This window comes from Elaeis guineensis, chromosome 14, assembly GCF_000442705.2.
Source record: "Elaeis guineensis isolate ETL-2024a chromosome 14, EG11, whole genome shotgun sequence".
NCBI lineage: Eukaryota > Viridiplantae > Streptophyta > Magnoliopsida > Arecales > Arecaceae > Elaeis > Elaeis guineensis.
In genome coordinates this window covers 17636565-17659435 of record NC_026006.2, presented here as the reverse complement: position 1 = coordinate 17659435, position 22871 = coordinate 17636565, and the positions used below count along the sequence as shown (strand labels likewise).

Below are 22871 nucleotides of genomic sequence, written 5' to 3'. Positions count from 1 at the left end.
CTTGACCCGGACTCCTACGGGAGCCGGGTTCCGCCGCCAAGGTAAAGCTTCACCCGGACTCCTGCGGGAGCCGGGTTTCGCCGCCAAGGTAAAGCTTCACCCGGACTCCTATGGGAGCCGGGTTCCGCCGCCAAGGTAAAGCTTCGCCCGGACTCCTACGGGAGCCAGGTTCTGCCCCAAGAAAGACTTCGCCCGGGCTCCTAAGAAAGCCGGGCCCCATCCGCCACTTCGCCAGCAAGGGTTAAAAATGGTGGCGAGGCTCAGCCACATGACGAGATCGGATGGAAGGGAAGAGCCCTTTCCCACGACGACCTCTAAGCCAAACAAGCCAAACAACGAGAAAGGGTCGACGAACGACAACATTGATGCTACGCGCGGACAAGGTAACACAAAATACCTTTTTCTTATTTCCGATATATGTACTACAGGGCCAGGACGGCCAGAAAAAGAGGGACAAAACGACAAGAAAAGAAATGGGGGGCAGCTACAAAAAGGGGCTGACTACAAAAGAACTCTAAGGAGGTCCTGCTCCCTCTAACATAGGGTGATCACCTCCATCCCCCGACCAGGACTGCCTCAGGGTCTCCACCATTTCCTCTAGTTCCTCCTTCTTTTGCAGCATATCCTGGAGCGCCTGACGAAGTCGTCGGCTCTCAGCCTCCGCTTCCCGATGCCACTTCCGCAAAACTTCGGACTCCGTCTCTGCGTCCGCGACGGCCTTCCGCTCAAGCCCCAGCTGGATTTTTACTTGTTGAAGCTCAGCTGTCTTCTCCCCAAGAGAGACGAAAATCCCTTCGACAGTGCCTCTCAGGGCCCGGAGCTCTTCGTTATCTTGGGCGTTAGCAAGCTGCGCCCTAGTAACCAACTGGCTCTGGAGGCGAACCACCTCGTCCGCCGATCGATGGAATCTCCCCTTGAACTCCTCTACCTGTCGGTGCCAGTTGGCCCGCTGCACATCGTGGCTCATCTCGGCATCTTGAAGCTGCTTCTGGAGGTCAGAAACTTTTTGTGACCATATCTGCTCATCCCGCGCTATGAGTCAGGGTGAGTTCCCTTCCAGCTGGCCGATCCTCCTCTTGGCAGCCGACAGCTCCACTTTAAGGGCGCTGATCCTGGCCTCTTGAGCCCAAGTTCGGTCGCTAGCGCTCTTCGTGCATTCTTCGAGCTCCTTCGCAAAGTTCGCCTTCCTCCGGCTGTAGTCCATGATCACCTTCACTTGAATACTTCTGAAGTGGGCGGCCTCGACAGCGGCCTCGGAGTAGCATTTTTTTGCCTGACGGAGCTCGCCTTCCGACTTCTTCAGCTTCCTCGTCAAGTGGAGGACCTCCTTTTTCAACCGTCGGATAGTGGACTTCAGCGGGACCCCCAGGGGCAAGGGGAGTGCTTCAGCGAGACACTGCCATCGGAAGAGGCAAGCGTCAAAGACCGAATCGTTACAAGAAGAAAGGTCGGAAGGAAGGAGCAGAGGGAGGAAAAAATCATCCACAAAAAGAAATTCGGCTTTATTAAGTGATCTTGAAGACAAATGAAAAGGAAGCATGACAACAAAAGAAAGATACAAGGTCGGAGGTCTCAGACCTCGGGAGCGGGGGGTGGAGAGTTCGGCGCGGGGGGTGCAACTGCTGTGGCGGCGGGCGAAGGGCCGGCCTCATCGTCGGACTCCTCCAAGAATTCGAGGCCAAGATCGGGATATCTGCTGGCCACCTTCTCCCGGCAAAGCTCAAACCCTTTGGTAAATGCCTCCAGGCCGAACTGGACGTTCAGCTCCCTCATCTCCGCGGAGGCCTTGAACTCCTCCACCGCAAGGGTCTTGGCCTCCGAGACTAGAACCGGAGTTTGCTCGGCCAGCTGGGCGACCTCGGCCTCCGCCTTCCTCACCGACTCCTCCAGGCTCCGTCTCTCCGCCTCCCGGGCTTGTCTCTCCTCCTCCCGGGCTTGTCTTTCCTCTTCCCGATCCTGTCTCTCTCTCTCCAGGGCCTCCCAGAGGGCGGCCACCTCGGCCGTCTTCGCTTGAAGACGAACAACCTCATCTTGGCAGCGCTCCTCCGCCCGGAGGAGATCCCTTCTCATGCGGCCCGACGCCTCGACATAGGCGAAGAGCTGGTGCCCGATCTGCAAAGATAGATGGAGAATTACAACAAAGACCGAGGCAACTGTGCAAATGAAAATCTGCTTACCTCAAGAAAGGACCCCAAGGTGTCCCAGGCCCGCTGCTCGGGATCGGTGCGGTCGATCCTCTCCACGACATCGGACAGGATGCAACCATCGAGCAGCCTACGGATTAGAGCCTTGTCGTTGAAGGGATTCTCCGATCCCCCCTCGGAGCAGACGGACTCGTCTGCAGCGGCTCGGTGGCTGCTCGGCCTGCGGGCCACCGATTTTCTCCTCCTCCCCGCGGCAGGCGCCTCCGCGGGGCGAACCTCCAGAATTGGGACCCCAGTCGGTGGGCTCCCTGGGGGAGCCCGGGGGGCCGCTGGCTCGGCATCCGAAGAAATGTCGATCGTCGGGGTCGCCTGGACGGGCGCGGCCAGGCTTGTCTCCTCCACCCTGGCCCTCTTCGCCGAGCCGGAAGTCGTCGCGCCCTTCCTTTTCTGGGCTCTCATGGCCTTGGCGAGCATCTGTGTGGCTTCGGCGTCCATTGCTAAAAAAAAAAAAAAAAAAAAAAAAAAGAAAAGAAGAGGGGGAAAAGAAAAGAAGAAGGAAAAAGCAGCACCAATCAGTCCAAAAAAAAAAAAAAAAAAAAAAAAAAAAAGAGAAGAAAGAAAGAAAAGAAAGAAGAGAAAGAGGAAAGAGGAAAAAGGAAGAGAGGGAAGAAGAAGACAAGAAAAGGAAAGATGTATACTTGCTGGATCTTGAGGGCTCAGGCCGATGTTGAAGAGAAGCGGCTCCCTCAGTAGGTTTGGAAGGGAAGGAGCGGGATAACTCAGGAGCTTCTGGGCGGCCTGAAGGTCGTCCTCTCCCAGGCCAGGAGCCCAGCGGACGGAATCCCTCAGAGACCCCCAAGGGGGTAGGCCCAATTCCAGGGTCGGGCAGTAAACAAAGAAGAATTTCCCCTTCCAGTTGTGAATCGAAGAAGGGGCGCCCTTCAGCAAACCCTTCTTGCCGAACTGAGGGGAGAAGTACCACCAGTCCTTCGCTGAAGGATGGCGTTTGAAGGTGTAGAAATATCTGAATAAGGAGAGGGATGGCTGGACCTCGGCTATATGGCAGAGAGAGAGAAACCCTATCAAAAACCTAAAGGAATTCGGGGCAACAGAAGCAAGTGAAATATCTAAAAAGCGAAAGAAGGCGGCGACGAAGTTTGGGAGCGGAAGCCGAAGCCCGGCATGAAAGGCCTCCTGGTACAGGCAAAAGCGGTCGGGAGGGGGAGCGCTGGCCCTATCAGAGGGGCCAGGAAGCTCCAGGTCGTACTCCGCAGGGACCCCGTATCGAGCCCTTATCAGGAGAAGTTCATCCGGGGTCGACGAACACGAAATGGAGCCCTGTGCGAAAACCGAGCGAGGCCCTGCCCCGAGCGCGGGTTCATCCGCAGAAACGGGGGCCTGGGGGTTCGAAGCAGAAGAACTCCCAGAACTTACGGAGACAGAAGATTCAGAAGACATTTTTTCTCGGGGAAAAACCTAAAGGACCCTAGAAAGGCAAATCGAGAGGGGAACGAAACGCCAAAGGTCAACCCGGAGGAAGACACGAAGAGAATGAAAAGACGAAAGATCCCTAGGCGGTGAAAAGAAGGTGGGCACTAACCTATCTTGCTCTGAGACGGAAGGCGCCTACGGCTCGAAAGGGCGTTCGCGAGAACAGACTCTCGGGGAGATGACAGACGCCAGCGAAAATCAAAAATGGAGTAGGACGCCTGAAGGAGGGAGGACGGGTTTAAATAGACCCTGGGATCCGGCGCCATAATGATCTCCAGTCCCCCCAGGCCAGTCCGCGCTCGACACGTGTCCCACTCCCCATGGAAGACGGCTGAAGGCGGCTGGCGGTTGGCAGGGCCATAATTGCGCCGTACCTAGGCCAGCGTATCTGCGGGGTCTTCGAAGCGTCCCCTCGTTCCGCCCCAATTCGAAAAGACTCCGGCACGCGCTCATTTAATGCCAAAATTTCTGGGAGCGGCAGGGCGCGGGATTCGAAGGGATGGTTCCGGCTGTACTTCTGTGTACTTCCTTCGTTTGAAATTCAAAACTCGGATGTAGGGGGACTGGTGTTGGGTATAAAATACCCACAGCCGGAACCCACGGCGTAGCTCCACCCGGACTCCTACGGGAGCCGGGCTCCACCGCCATCAGCAAGCGCTGCTCCGCCCGGACTCCTACGGGAGCCGGGCTCCGCCGCCGACATCAAAACAGCTCCGCCCGGACTCCTACGGGAGCCGGGCTCCGCTCTCAATATCAATCGCTGGTAAGCTCAATCCGGGCTCCTATCAGAGCCGGGCTTCACCCTTGACTTTGCTTGCAGTGCAGCTCCGCCCGGACTCCTACGGGAGCCGGACTCCACCGCCATCAGCAAGCGCTGCTCCGCCCGGACTCCTACAGGAGCCGGGCTCCGCCGCCGACATCAAAACAGCTCCGACCGGACTCCTACGGGAGCCGGGCTCCGCTCTCAATATCAATTGCTGGTAAGCTCAATCCGGACTCCTACGAGAGCCGGACTTCACCCTTGACTTTGTTTGCAGCGCAGCTCCGCCCGGACTCCTACGGGAGCCGGGCTCCACCGCCATCAGCAAGCGCTGCTCCGTCCGGACTCCTACGGGAGTCGGGCTCCGCCGCCGACATCAAAACAGCTCCGCCCGGACTCCTACGGGAGCCGGGCTCCGCTCTCAATATCAATTGCTGGTAAGCTCAATCCGGACTCCTATCAGAGCCGGACTTCACCCTTGACTTTGTTTGCAGCGCAGCTCCGCCCGGGCTCCTGCAGGAGCCGGGCTCTGCCGCCATCATCACAGCTCCGCCCGGACTCCTACGGGAGCCGAACTCCGCCGCCGACATCAGAACAGCTCCGCCCGGACTCCTACGGAAGCCGGGCTCCGCTCACGATGGCTCCGACCATTGTCGAGCTTCAATCGACAGATCCGCGCCCCCTGACAGGCCCTCAAAATGGCCGCGACCCTGCTCCACCTCCTGTGGCGGACTCCACACAGCATCATCATTCCCTGACAAGCCGCAGCAGCCATGGCCGCCCTGCTCCACTTCCTGTGGTGGACTCCGCACAGCTCCATTATCCCCCTGGTAGGCCACAGTAACGGCCACGAACCTGCTCCACCTCCTGCGACGGATACCATGCGATTCTCCTGACGACGGACGCTGCTCCACCCCTCATAACAGATTCCACGTGGCAAGTCGAGGTGATACCCACGTGTCTGCTCCATTATCTTTCGTAATCAATTCCCCTGGCCATGGGCGGCCCACTACCAGGCAGTTACACACGTCGCCGTCAGTCCGTTGCCTCCCCCCGCCTATAAAAGGGGGGACTCAGATACGTTATTTTTTAAGCTCATTTTTCTTATCTCAAAACTCTGCTATATTCTCCGTTCGAGCACTCCATTCTTGTTGAGGCAGAGAACTGACTTGAGCGTCGGAGGGTCTTGCCGGAGCAACCCCACCTCCGGTTTAGACTTCCCTTGCAGGTCCCGGCGGCGACCGCGGCTTCCTCAACTCCAGCTTCTCCGACGCAGGCGGATTTTTGCACCAACAATACCTATCTGAGAGCTTTTGAAATATTTGCATCTTTTTCTTAAAACATACATATACATAGGTAAAAAAATCATAAAATTTATACTTCATAATCATACTATTTTAATAAAATATATTTATGAAATCAATACTCATAATAAAATATACTTTTTCATATCACATATGCTGATCCTTATTTTATAAAAAATATGATTTCATCAACAATAATTCTTTGCATAGAAAATATGGTTATTTAAAAATATATAAGGAGTGTAAGATCCATTTATCTCATTCGTCTTAGATTTTTAGTCTTCCTTAAATAAATCAGATAATCTTATTTAAAATATTAAAATATAATCAATTTTCTTTTAATGAGTTCAATAAAATTAAATAAGGAAAGAGGTCGTTGATCGAATGATCGGTGCGATAAGCTGTCCGGACACCGAAACAATTCATGGCCTCCTAGCTGAGGATCCGATCTAAGTGACTCTGATCAAGAAATTATAGAGCATAGATTGGATCAAGATCAAGATCGATCAACAGAGTTCATCAATAGTAGGTTTCAAAGATACTAGACAGGCATGGTATGGGTTTGACATATAGTACAAATATTAAAGTAGTTTCAGATCATCTTGTTGGAGTCAACATAGGTTCTTAGAAGAGGAAGACATGACTCGATAGGAGTCCATAGATATTTTTAGAGAGAGAAATTTGGTGAAGAGAGAAAGTAAAGAGAGAAAATGGAGAGAAAATCTTCATATTTCTCAAAAGAGAAATTCCTGATTAACATCATCGAGGCCAAGTCATGATGACTCCATGGGGGTTAACAGTGTTCAGATCTATAAATATATAGTAAGGACTGGACAGGGATTGACAAACTGTACTGATGCATAGTCGTTGATAGCACCAAAAATAACTCTACTCACTACGTAGGTAGGATGAGTCCAGATCGTATCCTCAGGGACCTTGGGCTAAGTTGAGATTGCAAAATAAAAGAAAGAAGCATTGTTTTGATTTAGAAAATAAATTATCTTAAAATTGATGTAATAAAAAAATAAAGAACTCGAGAGTTTTGAATTAATTTTGTACTAGCAGAGTTGTATCTCTTTTTTTTAATTAAATTGATGTGATTAATCTTAGAAAAAATACCTATCTTTTCTCGGCACGCTCCGTACCCATAGATCACGGTGCGTCTCCAAAAAGTACTAGGTAAACAACTCTTCTTTCCTCGGCACGCTCCGTATCCGTAGATCATGACACGTCTCCGAAAAGTAAAAATTATTCCTAATATTAATCTAATAGGAAAGCATAAATAAAAGCATATGAAAGAGAGCAAATAAAGAACTCATGACAATTTAAATAAAAAGCATAATCTTTATTGCATATAAAGAAATACAAGAAAGTTTAGAACAATAAACCCGCTCTGTGTCGTTACAAAGTTTCTTCTCCACTTTCGAGACTGCTAGCCTAGCTGCTCATGAAGTAGTCCCTTTCTTTTCCTCTATGCAAGGCTCTAGAAGAATTTCTGGGATGATCCTCCAATAGAAGTACAAGAGCCTTTTTATAGATGTTAGGAGGGAGGAGTTTTACATGATTTTTTGATATGGGACTAAAGAAAAAAAATACTAAAGACCGCGCGTCCGAATGCCGCACCTGCGTCTGCGCCCGCCTGCACGTCGTCTGTGCTCCGCCCGCACTGCGCGTCGCCTACGCGTCGCCTGCGCATCTGCTGCCACGATCCGTGCACCACTGTGCCACTCACGCCCGCACCCGCGCTGGCCCGCGCTGTGCCGCTCGCGCCCACGCCCGCAATGCCGCGTTCATGAGGAAAGCACCCGTGAAACAAATTACAAAAGTTTCCCAATTACAAAAAGAAACTTTTGTTTCTTTAAAATGATGCCTATATCCTTTTGGATTCCTTGCATAGTATCTTCATTTTTTATAATACCGTATGCATCCTTCTTTTATTTTAATTTCATTTTAAGTCCAATTTTCTTCAAACTTGAGTCTTTTTGATCTGCGAATCGGACTCTTTGTATCGACGATCATCTTTCCTGTAAAACATAAAAAGAAACATCAAATTTTTAATAAATAAAATAAATTAAATATAATTTTTTGCTTTAAAATACTTAAATTAAGTGTTTATCACACCCCCCAACTTGAATTTTGCTCGTCCTCGAGTAAAATAGATATATCAGTATTATGTACCGACTTGATTTTGAATAAAAAGTTAGGTTAGGCATCCCAAAAGGTAGGTGATACTTGATCAGACCATTAAAGAGATACTTCATTGGATTATCAATTTGACCCAATTAGTGGCTGAGTATTAACTAAAGAAATTTCAAGAGCTTTTCTTTCACCAACTCTCCACTTTACTCTTTAAATCCTCTAACTTAATGTGAGAAAGGTTTATTATCTTCTTGCAATTTAACCCCCTTATTATCCACTTTTTTTTTTTTAACATTGCTCACCTTTTTACGCGAACCACAACGCTTACCTAAGCGAAAGGGCCCGGTTACTCCGTAGGAAACCAATATTTTTTTTTATTATTTTTTAATAAAAATAAAATTTTAAGGAGAATTTTTGCATACCTCGATCTTTCCACCCAATCTCTCATGAAGCAGATTCTTTATTGAGATCAGTAAGAAGAGGGTTGTAGAATCATCCTTAAATTTTAGTTTAGTCTAAACCCTGCCATTCATTGGGTTTTTTTAATAATTTATTCCTCAGTATCTCTAAAATTATCTTGACCGTTAATCATTCATTGATTAGGATGCCTAATTGACTCTTAATCAAAATAAAATTCGGATACACAAAACTAATTATTTCTGACTATACTCGAAGATTTTATTAATTTCCTTCCCCCTAACTTAATCTACATTGTCCTCAATGGAGTAGAAAGCAACGAAAATAAAAGGAGAGAGTGCACTTGGGATAATTTTGCTTCGAAAGTTGAAGATAGCTTCATTGATTAATAGGCTTTTGTTCTAAATTTCTGCAGCTGCAGTAAAGTAAAAAGTAAAAAAAAAATGAAATCGTTGGGTTGTCTCCCAATAAGCGCTAAGTTTTACGTCTTCAGCCAGACTGAATTGAGTATTATGGCGGTATTGGATCCACTAAATCAATAGATTCAATTAATTTTCCATCACTAATTCTATCTATGTAAGGTTTCAATCACTGACCGTTCACTTTAAAGGTGTTCCCCTGTTTAGGATTTTTGAGTTCTATAGCTCCATGAGGAAATACCTGAGTTACAATGAAAGGTCCGTCCCAACATGAGCGAAGTTTTTCAGGAAACAGATGCAACCTAGAATTGAAGAGCCAAACTTTTTGATTGGGCTCAAATATTTTTCATGCAATGAATTTATCGTGGTATGCTTTAGTTCGAGCCTTATAAATTCTGACACTCTCATACGCTTCGTTGCGTAGCTCTTCAAGTTCATTTAGTTGAAGTCTCCTATTGGAACCTGCATTTATCATATCAAAGTTAAATTGCCATATGGTCCAAAATGCACGATGTTCCAATTCCACCGACAGATGACAAGCTTTTCCGAATACAAGTCGATAAGGAGACATTCCTATGGGTATTTTAAAAGCAGTACGGTAAGCCCATAATGCATCATCCAAGCGTGCTGACCAATCTTTTCTATCGGGTCTTACCATTTTTTCAAGAATATGCTTGATCTCTCTATTGGAGACCTCAACTTGACCACTTGTCTAGGGGTGATAAGGTGTGGCAACTTTATGAGTTATTCTATATTTTTTCATTAGCATGTCGAAGTGCTTATTTGTGAAGTGTGTACCCCCATCGCTAATTATGGCTCTTGGGTATCCAAATCGACTAAAGATGTTATGCTGAATGAACTTGATCACGACTTTGTGATCATTGGTTCGGGTTGCCATAGCCTCTACCCATTTTGATACGTAGTCCACTGCTACCAAAATATACTCGAATCCAAATGAGGAGGGAAAGGATCCCATGAAATCAATTCTCCAAACATCAAAAATTTCTACAACAAGAATAGGGGACAGGGGCATCATATCTTTTCTCGAAATATTTCCTGTTTGCTGGCATCGCAAGCAATTACGGCCAAATTCATGTGCATCTTTGAATAGTGTCGGCCAATAAAATCCACTCTGCAACACCTTTGCTACAGTTTTTCTTCCATTAAAATGTCCCCCACATGCTAACGAGTGGCAGAAAGTAAGAATACCTTGGACTTCACACTCGGGGACACAACGTCGGATTACTTGATCTGGGCAATATTTGAACAATTCTGGTTCTTCCCAGAAATAGTACTTTACTTGGGAGAAAAATCTATTTTTCTCTTGTTGGGTCTAGTGAGATGGGATTTGTCCCACTGCCAAGTAATTGACTATATGAGCGAACCAGGGAAGATCAGTGGAAGAGATTGAAAAGAGTTGTTCATCCAGAAACCTATCTTTAATCCTTTCTTTATTGTGTTCTACCAGGATCCTAGAAATATGATCTGCTACCAAGTTTTTGGAGCCCTTTTTGTCTAAAATTTCTAAATCAAATTCTTATAATAGAAGGATCCATCTAATCAGCCTAGGTTTTGTATCTTTTTTGGATAGCAGATGTTTCAGTGCTGCATGATCGGAGTATACTAGGACCTTGGAGCCCAAAAGGTATGATCTAAATTTATCTAGGGCAAACACAACAGCGAGTAACTCTTTTTCAGTCGTGGTGTAATTCAATTGAGCATCTGAAAGAGTTTTACTTGCATAATAAATTACATGCGGTTCTCGATTAAATCTTTGACCAAGGACTGCCCCTATAGCATAATCAGAAACATCACACATGATTTCAAATGGTAGGGTCCAATCCAGAGATTTTATGATTGGTGCAGTGGTTAAGGCAGTTTTGAGTTTATTATAAGCAGTTAGGCAATCTTCATTAAAATCAAAAGAATTTTTCTTGGCAAGCAAGCTGCACAAGGGTCGTGATATCTTGCTGAAATCCTTAATGAAGTGCCTATAGAAACCTGCATGGCCTAGAAATGATCGCACCTGTTTAACCGAGGTTGGGGGAGGCAATTTCAAGATTACTTCAACCTTTGCTTTATCTACTTCGATCCCTCGCTTGGATACAATATGTCCAAGCACGATTTCTTCACGAACCATAAAATGGCTCTTCTCCCAACTTAAAATCAAATTTGTCTCTATACATCATTGAAGAACCTTGGCTAGGTTCTGAAGACAATCATCAAAGGTAGAGCCAAATACTGAAAAATCATCCATGAAGACTTCTAGAAATTTATCGACCATATCAGAAAAGATGGTCAAAATGCACCGTTGAAAAGTGGCTGGTGCATTGCAAAGACCGAATGGCATACGTCTAAATGCAAATATTCCATATGGGCATGTGAAAGTAGTCTTTTCTTGATCAGCAGGAAATATCGGGATCTGGTTATATCCTGAATATCCATCTAGAAAATAGAAGAAACTTTGTCCTGCTAGCCGTTCTAAAATTTGGTCAATAAAAGGTAAAGAAAAATGATCTTTCCTAGTAATGGCATTCAGCTTTCGGTAGTCTACACATACTCGCCAACCAGTTGTTGCACGAGTAGGAATTAACTCACCCTTATCATTCTCTACTACGGTAATACCTGACTTCTTAGGTACTACCTGGGTTGGACTAACCCATTGGCTATCCAAAATTGGGTAGATAATTCCAGCATCTAGCCATTTCACTATTTTCTTTTTCACGACTTCCCACATATTCGGATTCAATCTTCGTTGCATGTCCCTATGTGGTTTTGCCTCAACCTCGCAGTGAATATGATGCATGCAAACAGAAGGATCTATACCCTTCAAATTGGCAATTGACCACCCTATAGCCTCTTTATGCTTTTTGAGTATCCCGACAAGTTTGTCTTCCTGATCGTTGGTTAGGTCAGATGCAATGATCACTGGAAGGGTGTCATTGGATCCAAGAAATGAATATTTCAGCGTGGTAGGAAGAGGCTTTAGCTCTAGCGTAGGTGGTGCTTCTAAGGATGGTACCAGAGGGCTTGATTGAATTGGTAATTGCTCGTACTTTACAGTCCAAGGGGGATTGGTGCTAAAATTGGAGGGTTGTAGCAAAGCATGTATTTCTTCAGTGTATCCATCAATATCAAAATTATCCATTCCAAAATGTGTTAGACATGCCTGTAAAGGATCTGAGTTGAGCAAGGCAGGAGCTTTATCTTCTATAACTTCCTCTAACAAGTTGATCTCATTATGGTCGTACACAGGTGGTCCCAAAGATGCATTGAAAATATTCAACCTTAGCTTCTTATTTCCGAAAGATACATCCATAACTCCGATCCTACAATTTATACAAGCATTAGCGGTTGCTAAGAAGGGTCTACCTAGGATGATTGGTATTTGGTTGGGGTTGCTGCCAGATTCCATATCCAGCACAAGAAAATCAACAGAAAAGTAAAATTCATCTATTTTCACCAATACGTCTTCCAACATTCCACGGGGTACCTTAATGGATCGGTCTGCTAGTTGTAAGGTCACTGTCGTGGGTTTTAACTCTTCAAATCCAAATAGGTCATATACAGAGCTCGGGAGAAGGTTGACACTTACACCCAAGTCTAATAGTGCCTTCTTAATCGTGAGATCCCCTATGACACAAGAAATAATTGGGGTACCTGGATCTTTCAGTTTGGGTGGGGCAATTTACTGGAAAACTGAGCTAGCCTGCTCAGTTAGGTGGACTTTTCATAGTATTTGTGCCTTTGATTTTCGTTTCTGTGTACACAGGTCCTTTAAAAATTTAGCATAGGTTGGAACTTGCTTAATGGCATCGAGAAGAGGTAAGTTTATCTGAACCTGTTTAAACAGTTCCAACATTTCATTCATTTTTATACCCTTCTTATCAAGAGGCAGAGAGGATTCTAAAGCACTGGGAAATGGAGCTTTAGGTGTAGGTGCTGGGTTAATAAGTTCTTTCTTCTCTTCAAATTTCTTCTTTTCTGTTGTAGCTGAAATTGGTTGCTCTTGTTGTTGGATTACTTCAGGTTGATTTAAGATTTTTTTGCTTCTAAGGGTCATAATCGATTTGGCATGTTCGAAAAAAATTTCAGGACCAATGGAGCTTTCAGTCATGTACTGTCCTTTTGGGTTATTAATAGGCTGACTGGGTAATTTGCCTTCTTCCCTCCTACTGAAAGCTGTTGCTAGCTGACCCATCTGGGTCTCTAGCTTTGCTATTGATTGCGTATGGGAGTGAAGGAGTTGGGTATTCATTTCTAGTCCTTTAAGTGCTTGCAGTACCTTTTCTTCGAAAGTCGAGCTATGAGTACTCGGAGTGGGTTAAGGAGGGTTCTGGTATTGTGGCTGAGATGGATGCCTATAAGTCGCATCCGGATAACCTGATCTTTGTTGCACTGGAGGAACCACTGGTTGTGATTTCCATGAGAAATTCGGATGGTTTCTCCATCCCGGATTGTACGTACTAGAATAGGGATTGTTCTCTGATCTATGAGTAGTTTGGGCTTGATGGACTTGTTCTTGTACATATTCAGGAAACTATGGTGCAACCGAACAATCATTCACACAATGAGTGGGGCTCGAACACAATGCACGTATATCTTATATCTGACGGGATGGAGAAGGTGACTGTCCTATACTTAATAATCGATCTAACTTTTGGGATAATTTATCTACCTTATGATGGATATCTATGGTATTTCCTACTTCATATATTCCACCTCTCTTTGGGTTTAACATGGGTTTACCTCTAATAGAGGCAAACATATGATGTAATGAATTTTCACTTAAAATTTCAAACAGTTGCCATGCTTTATTCTCACTTTTCAGTATGAATGTCCCACCACATGATACATCGACCATTTATCGATGTCTTTCAGATAGCCCATCATAAAAATATTAGATTAACTGCCACTTGGGTACAGCATGGTGAGGATATTTTCTAATAAGGTCCTTTAATCTCTCCCATGTTTCATGAAATATTTCTCCATCTAATTGGGAAAAACTAGTTATGGCTTTCCTTATTTGATTAGTTTTTCCTATGAAAAAATATTTCTTGAGAAACTCTCCTTGCAGCTGGTCCCAGGTTGATATAGTCATGGAATCCAAAGTATGTAGCCAGTATTTGGCTTTGTCCTTAAGTGAGAAAGGAAATAATTTTAACCTAAGAGCATCATCGGAGAAGTTATGAATTTTGACAGTTGAGCATATCTCAAGAAATTCTTCAAGATGTTTATAAGGGTCCTCATTACTAAGTCCATAAAATGAAGGTAACATTTGGATTACACTGGACTTAATTTCATATTGAGTGGCCTCCACAGGGGGTACTTGAATACAAGGAGAGTAGGTATATGTGGAAGGAGTAAAGTACTCTTTCAATTGCCTGGGTGGATCATTCTCCTGATTTTGGTCTATATTTTTACGTCTGTTGGCTCTAAAGGTTCTTTCTATTTCTGGATCAAAAGGTTGAATTTCTGGTCGTAACGATCTACGGCCAAGCATACACCCTATAATTATACTTTAGAGCAAACACAAAAAATTTTAGTTTTTATAATATATATATATATATTTATAATAAAGTGAGAAAAGAGTGAAGAAAATCTAAAGAGAAGAACCTAAGAATCTAAAATCTATGAAAAGGGAGAAATTAGTTAATGTTTAGATATTAATTGCAATCAACTTAAACAAGCATAGACTCTCTATCCTAGGGTTAACTTAGATCTAGACAGCTCCTAACTTTCAAGACCGCCTTTGAGCACTCCAAGCTCAAGACTGACTAACTCACTCGGCCAGGTAAGCGTAAGATGTGGGAGGTTCCCTGCTCGTTGCTTTTCTTAGACACCAACTGAGTTGGCCAGGTCAGTCAACGGAACCAATTAAAAATCACTTTCTTTAACCACTTGCCTTAGACACCGAGCAATTAACCAATCCACACTCGGTTCAACTCTAGAGCTTTCTTGTCCTATTGAGCTCAAAATTCCTAGGGCTGACGTCTAGTTGATTTTAAAATTAAGGCTTGGTTTAATGCAGAATGAAGGTTATAATTTTTGGACCAAGGAAGGGTGATCAAATCCCCACCTTATCTGGTTAATGGGTTATTGCCCTTAAGATTAATTATGGAGATGCAATGCAAAGAAACAAGGTGTCCAATCAAGTTAGAAATTTTTATATTTGAGGTTACACTATTTTAGTTAAGTGTTATGAAATGTCAGTGGCTTCTCTTTTTTTTTAAAAAAAAAAAGGTTTATAGTTTTATCTTTTTATATATATTTTTTTAGTTTTTTTTTAGTTTTGCAAGAAAATAAGTTTAAGTGATTAAGTCTAAAAAGCAATAAATCACTAGGCTATAAAAAGTAGCAAATTATTCTAAGCAGAAAAATTCCTAAGATTAAAAAGTAGTAAATTAGTTATGCAAGGTAATTATGTAATTATGCAAATAAGATTATCTAGCTAGAAAGCACTGAAAAAAATTTAAAGCGAGAAATAAAAATTGAAAAGTATTTTTTTTTTATTTTTTTTTAATTTTTTAATTCAACCGTGCCAAGATCCCCGACAACGGTGCCAAAATTTTATGCGTAGTCGTTGATAGCACCAAAAATAACTCTACTCACTACGTAGGTAGGATGAGTCGAGATCGTATCCTCAGAGACCTTGGGCTAAGTTGAGATTGCAAAATAAAAGAAAGAAGCATTGTTTTGATTTAGAAAATAAATTATCTTAAAATTGATATAATAAGAAAATAAAGAGCTCGAGAGTTTTGAATTAATTTTGTACTAGCAGAGTTGTATCTCTTTTTTTTAATTAAATTGATGAATTAATCTTAAAAAAAATATCTATCTTTTCTCGGCACGCTCCGTACCCGTAGATCACGGTGCGTCTTCGAAAAGTACTAAGTAAACAACTCTTCTTTCTTCGGCACGTCCCGTATCCGTAGATCACGACGCATCTTCGGAAAGTAAAAATTATTTCTAATATTAATCTAACAGAAAAGCATAAATAAAAGCATATGAAAGAGAGCAAATAAAGAACTCATGACAATTTAAATAAAAAGCATAATCTTTATTTCATATAAAGAAATACAAGAAAGTTTAGAACAATAAACCCGCTCTGTATCGTTACAAAGTTTCTTCTCCACTCTCGAGACTGCTAGCCTAGCTGCTCATGAAGTAGTCTCTTTCTTTTCCTCTATGCAAGGCTCTAGAAGAATTTTTGGGATGATCCTCAAATAGAAGTACAAGAGCCTTTTTATAGGTGTTAGGAGGGAAGAGTTTTACATGATTTTCCGATATGGGACTAAAGAAAAAAAATACTAAAGACCGCGCGTCCAAATGCCGCACCTGCGTCCGCACTCGCATGCACGTCATCCGCGCTCCACCCGCGCTGCACGTCGCCTACGCGTCGCCTGCGCGTCTGCTGCCGCGATCCGTGCACCGCTGTGCCGCTCGCGCCCATGCCCGCAATGCCACGTTCACGAGGAAAGCACCCATGAAACAAATTACAAAAGTTTTTCAATTACAAAAAGAAACTTTTGTTTCTTTAAAATAACGCCTATATCCTTTTGGATTCCTTGCATAGTATCTTCATTTTCTATAATACCGTATGCATCCTTCTTTTATTTTAATTTCATTTTAAGTCCAATTTTCTTCAAACTTGAGTCTTTTTGATCTGCGAATCGGACTCTTTGTATCGGTGATCACCTTTCCTGTAAAACATAAAAAGAAACATCAAATTCTTAATAAATAAAATAAATTAAATATAATTTTTTACTTTAAAATACTTAAATTAAGTGTTTATCATGTACGGATGTCAAAGTGAGTTCGGATCTTTCTGAAAAGATCATATCAGATTCATAGTATGGTCCATGGGTCAGATAGAGAGAGAAAAAGAGAGGATAGAGAGAGAAAATCTTAAAAGAGAGAGACAAGAGAGAAAAAAAGTATTTTCTCTCTTATTCCTCTTTTTTTTATCTTTTCTTTTCTTTTCTTCTTTTCTTCTTCTTTTCCTTTCTTCTTTTCTTGGCCAAACAAGGGAGACATGGGTGGTCCGTTGTGGCTGGTGGTCGGAAGATCGGGGATGGGTAGCGGCAATAAGCGAAGGTCTAGTAGTAACGGTCGACGGAGGTGGGGCAAAAGACAGTCAACGACGGGGATCGTCTGGTGAGAAATCAAGAAAGGGAAGCAAAAAAATAGGGCACCTATGGTTTCTCTTCATTTTTTATCGTTGGCCGTTCATCGATGGTCATAATCTCACCATGGAGGATCGTGGGGAGGCTGAGGATTATGGTTTAGGGGTGTGGCACCACAGTTGGTGGCGTTAGTGGTCGGAAAGATGGGAAAAAGATTCAATTAAAATAGAAAAAAATAGAGCTTTGCCTTTTGGTGGTGCATCTGGCGAGTCCGATAGCCGACGGCTGTGCACAATGGCATGGGAAGGAGAGGAAGGAAGAGGGAAAGAAGGGGCGGGACTTACCTTAGGCTCCGACAACTTCTCCGATGAGAAATTTAGGCAGACACAGTGAGGGTGTCCATAGCTTCAGCTAAAGAAAAAAGAGAGAAAGAGGAGGGAGGAAGGCTGTTGTTCGACGTTGATTGCTAAGGACCAGAAGGGAGAGATTTATAGGTTGGAGGGGAGGCCGAATCCTCTCCAAATTCGACTTCTCCTCCAATAATTTTGGATGGAAGAAGACTCCCAGCGGGAGTCTTCTTCATTTCCTTCTTTTTTTTTCTTTTTAAGCTACTTTGAGATTCGTGCGATAAAAAAAAAATTAGATTATCACATTCTATATTTTTTTTAAAAAAAATTATCCTCGAAACTTGACATACCTGAGATTTCGAACATTGAAAGTATATAATCTTCATACTGTCCTTAAGCTTTCAAATTATCTACGTCTCAAAGTACTTGATCCAACATAAATAATTATATAATATTTCAAAACTAGATTATTTTTATCTGCAAGATAATGAATTTTTTTGATCCCTTGATCTTAGCTTAAATATCAAACTTCCTTGGGCATAAAATTATTTACTCTTGATTAATTTCATCTGAAAATCATGATCAACCCTATCTATTCTTAAGAAAACAGAAAAGTCAATAACATTAGATGCTCACCATAATCTACAATCTTCTTTATCTTTTTAACTTCTTATATGTTGTAACAATTAAATTTTTATCATAGAAAATCCTCGAATCCAATCAAACAAATGAAATAATAATATCAAAGATAGAAAAAGAATATCTATACCCAAATATTCTACATCCGAGCTTATCCAAGAAATATCAATCCACAACCTTAAACTTAAGATGCTTAACAATCTTCTGACTATTATTAATAATAAAAGAATCCGAAGGTAGTATTGCAACATCTAAATGAGCCTAAGGATCAACAATCTTATCCTTTTGTTTGTCAATGACAGTCTCTTTTGCAAAAGTCAAGCTCCATTTATATCATTAATACTTTTAACTAGTTTTAATATAATTCAACCACAACACTTCTATTATGCACTCTGATCTAATCCCTCAAGTCCTCCAAGGCTACTAGATGAATCATAACAAAAATATCATTTACATTAGAATCTAAAAATAAAATAAAATCCAATTTTTATTTATTTATTTATTTGATAGAACTAGAGTAAAACTCTAAGTTGCTTTGTCCTTAACTATTCCTCAAACATACCACATCAAAATTAAATATTGATTCATTTTGTATGTTTAAAACCATTGCATAAGCTTTCACTATTCATCTAGAATCTAATACATCTAGAATTAATTGGGAGTAAGTTAACTTTAGATTTACCTAACAATCAATAGGATGATTCTAAATCAACCTTTCTTTGTAAAATAATTAACTCAAATCTCTAATAAATTAGAAGACCTTAAATCAATATCATTGCGAGTAGAATCAATTCAGTTATCTCTTATAGAGCTTCCTTTATCATGACCCTTAGCATCAAAAAATAATTTGACATAAAACCTTATTCCTTATTTATTAAAAATTATGCAGTCTTTCAAGAATTTGATAATAGCAGGATACCTTAGATGAGCTCCAAAACCTAAACTTTGATTTGAAATAATTAATATACTCTATTATCTTCAACAAACATAGGGTAGATCAAATATTCCAATACAAAAGATGGTAATTTTTTTATAAAAAAAATTCATCAAAATGTGTATGTCATACTCTCATTATAAAATTCATCCACCAAAAGAATCAAATATATTTTTTTATTTACATACAAGTTTCATATATGATCCTTCTGTAGGTTCAACGCTCAAAAATATTTCTCTCTCATATGATACAAACTTTTTTTTCTTAGATCACATTCTAAATAGCTTCCTTTCTAAAATTATAATGATCAAACAATCAACATCAAAATTAAAAAAATCATAATCTTCACTCATATCAAGTTTAAAATTTTAGAATCATCTAAATAACAATTAATCAAGCATACTCAACATAACATATCAATATATCCTACTTTGTTCTAGAGTCAATATCTCTCATACTTAGGTCAAATCTTATTTATTAAAATGCAAGACATAACTCATCAGTTCTATTATATACATCATATGCCACTAAATAAATTCTATCATAATATTTATTGACCTGAAATCCAATCTTTGAATCCTTTAGGCTACATTGACCATGTCCTTAGTGATCGTAATCCTATACTCAAATATCACTTATGTTACAGTCCTTAGTGATCATAACCTAGGCTTTGATATTACTTATATCATGCCCTAGTTACTTAATTCATAGTTCCAAGTAATCATAACCTAGACTATGATACCATAAAATATCACGTCCTAAATTCAAAACATAACACGGCCATACTACTGAGAGGTACAGCCCACGATAACATAAAGCTAATTAATAATAATCAACTAAAATCCTTCATAAATAAAATATAATAAAAGATTCAATTTTATTATTCATCAAATAATTAAACCAATATTAATTTAAAAGCAAGTACCAACCCAAATCTCAACATTCGTAAATAGATAACTATAAATCTATGATCATAAAATAAACTAAACTTTCACTACCAAATTTTTAAGCTTGCTACGCAAATCTCCAAGCTTAAATCCTTCATCGATCCTAACCTTTTTCCTCTATAAAAAAAAAAAAAGATGTGAGCTACACTAACTCAGTAAGTAGAACCGACGCTTTCTTATCAGATTAAGCATAAGCTTTTCTATGATAATATAATATTTAGAGACTAACAGATGTTACAAAAACAAATATTTCATAAACATATAATAAAATAAGTTATAAATCAAATCATACTTGCATAAATCATGAATATTTCATAAACATAAATTATAAATCATTCTTATCATGTATTCGTATCATGTTTAAAAATATTACTCACAGATATTCATACTAAAATCACTATTATACCCATGACAGGGCCATATTTCTTAATCGCTAAAGTTCTTATTTTATATTCCAACTTTATACCCATTGGTGGGGCTATATTTTGGGTGGATGCTAGCTCTGGATGTCAACCTTCCCATAAGAATTCGTTCATAGCTATCTGAGAGCTTTTGAAATCTTTATATCTTTTTCTTAAAACATATATATACATAGGTGAAAAAATTATAAAATTCATACTTCATAATCATACTATTTTTATAAAATATATTCATGGAATCAATACTCATAATAAAATATACTTTTTCATATCACATATGCTGATCCTTATTTTATAAAAAAATATGATTTCATCAATAATAATTTTTTGCATAGAAAATATGGCTATTTAAAAATATATAAAGAGTGTAAGATTCACTTACCTCATTCGTCTTAGATCTTCAGTCTTTCTTAAATAAATCAGATAATTCTATTTAAAATATTAAATCATATCAATTTTCTTTCAATGAGTTCAATAAAATTAAATAAGAAAAGAGGTCGTTGATCGGATGGTTGATCCGATAGACTGTCTGAACATCGAAATAATTCATGGTGTCCTAGCTGAGGATCCGATCTAAGCATTTCTAATCAAAAAATTATGGAGCATAGATTGGATCAAGATCAAGATCGATCAAGAGAGTTCATCAATAATGAATTTCAAAGATACTAGAAAGGCCCGGCATGGGTTTGACATATGGCACAAATATCAAAGCAGTTTTAGGTCATCTTGTTGGAGTTAACATAGGTTCTTAAAAGAAGAAGATATGACTCAATAGAGGTCCATAGATATTTTTAGAGAGAGAAAGTGGGTGAAGAGAGAGAAAATAGAGAGAAAATCTTCATATTTTTCAAAAGAAGAATTCATGATTAACATCATCGAGGGCCAAGTCATGATGACTCCATAGAGATTAACGATGATCAGATCTATAAATATATGGTAAGGACCAAAATAGAATCGACAAACTGCATGGATATCAAAGTGAGTCTGGATCTCTCTGAAAAGATCATATCAGATTCATAGTACGATCCATGGGTCAGATTGAGAGAGAAAGAGAAAAGATAGAGAAAGAAAATCTTAGAGGAGAGAGACAAGAGAGAAAAAGTATTTTCTCTCTTTTTTTTTCTTTTCTTTTCTTCTTTTCTTCTTCTTTTCCTTTCTTCTTTTCTTGGCCGAACAGGGGAGACATGGGTGGTCCATTATGGCTGGTGGCCGGAAGACCGAGGATGGGTGGCGGCAGTAGGCAGAGGTCCGACAGTGGCAGCCGACGGCGGTGGGGCAAGAGACAGCAGGCAGCGAGGATTGTCCGGTGAGAAATCAAGAAAGGGGCATGAAAAAATAGGGCACTTAGGGTTTCTCTTCATTTTTGGTCATTGGCCATTCACCGACGGTCATGATCTCACCGTGGAGGATCATGGGGAGGCTGAGGATTATGATCCAGGGGTGCGGCACCGTGGGTGGTGGCGCTAGTAGCCGAAAAGATGGAAAAAAGATTTGGTTAAAACAGAAAAAAAAAATAAAGCTTTGCTTTTTGGTGGTGCTTCCGGCGAGTCCGACGGTCGATGGCCATGCGCAATGGCATGGAAAGGAGGGGAAGGAAGAAAGAAATGAGGGGCGCAGCTTACCTCAGGCTCTGGTAGCTTCTCCGGTGAGAAATTTAGGCAGACACAGTGAGAGTGTCCATAGCTTCAGTAGAAGAAAAGAGAGAGAAAGAGGAGGGAGGAAGGTTGCTGTTCGGCATTGATTGCTAAGGACGGGATGGGAGAGATTTATAGGTTGGAGAGGAGGCTAAATCTTCCCCAGATTCGAGTTCTCCTCTGATGATTTTGGATGGAAGAAGACTCCCAGCAGAGTCTCTTCGTTTCCTTCTTTTTTTTTTTTTCTTTTTCTTTTTAGACTACTTTTAAATTCGTGCAATAAAAAGAAAATCAGGTTATCACAATAAAGCTGGGGTTGGGGTTGTATCTTTCGTGCGAAAGAATGATTGATCTTCTTTTGCAATGTGAATCGTTGGATCTCTCTCTGCACAAAATTTCAAAGATCCATTATTTTTCTTCCATCTGCCTGCACAGATTTCAGAGTGGTCAATACGTGATCCAATAGTTGACATCGTGAAAGAAGTGGAATCATTTTTCTCATATGAGAGATACAACCTGAACCTGTGAAACTATAGCATCATAAAACTGTTTTTCACTTTCCAATTGATTTGCATTGTATTCATTACCAGGACCAGGAACTTGGCTAGCATGGAGCAAAACACGTGGTTCCAGCTCCAGATGGAAATATAGATTCATGAAGGAGCCCGACAACTTTGATGGAACATGCTTCCCGCAATGAAAGATTTACTAAGACAAACAAGAATTCCAAGTAATATCAGCACCAAGATAGGCAACTAAATTTAGTCAGCCCATTTTGATGGTTCCAAGACCATAGTTACTTTATGAACAATAACAAAACCAAGAACGAAAAAAAAGGGGGACATGTTCCATACTTAAAGAAATAACAATAAAATAGACAAAAGTTACAAGCAAATGTAGATAGTTGTCAAACCGTCTACATCATTTATAAGTCTTTTAAAATTTGCATCATTTCTTTCTTAAACTTTATTCTCTTGTAAATGGAAATACAAATAACCACTAGGAAGGAAAAGAATAGTGTACTTTGCAATATGTTTACAAATGTGCTGTGAAAATGAGGACCAATGTACATCAGAAACACTGTAAGGTAAGCCAAGATGGATTCACCCTACATTCTGATGCAAGTAAAATTTTATATGACAGCAAATGCA

The 22871-nt window shown here is 41.1% G+C and overlaps 1 non-coding gene and 1 pseudogene across 1 annotated transcript; one reads left to right on the top strand and one right to left on the bottom strand.

Annotated features, from left to right (window-relative positions):
- LOC105034237 (uncharacterized) overlaps positions 1-22377 on the bottom strand; it is a 28620-nt pseudogene extending 6243 nt beyond the window's left edge.
- LOC140853900 (small nucleolar RNA R71) lies at positions 13598-13703 on the top strand. The gene has a single exon (XR_012137042.1). It is a non-coding gene; the product is annotated as a small nucleolar RNA R71 (small nucleolar RNA).
- Positions 22378-22871: the final 494 nt, after the last annotated feature.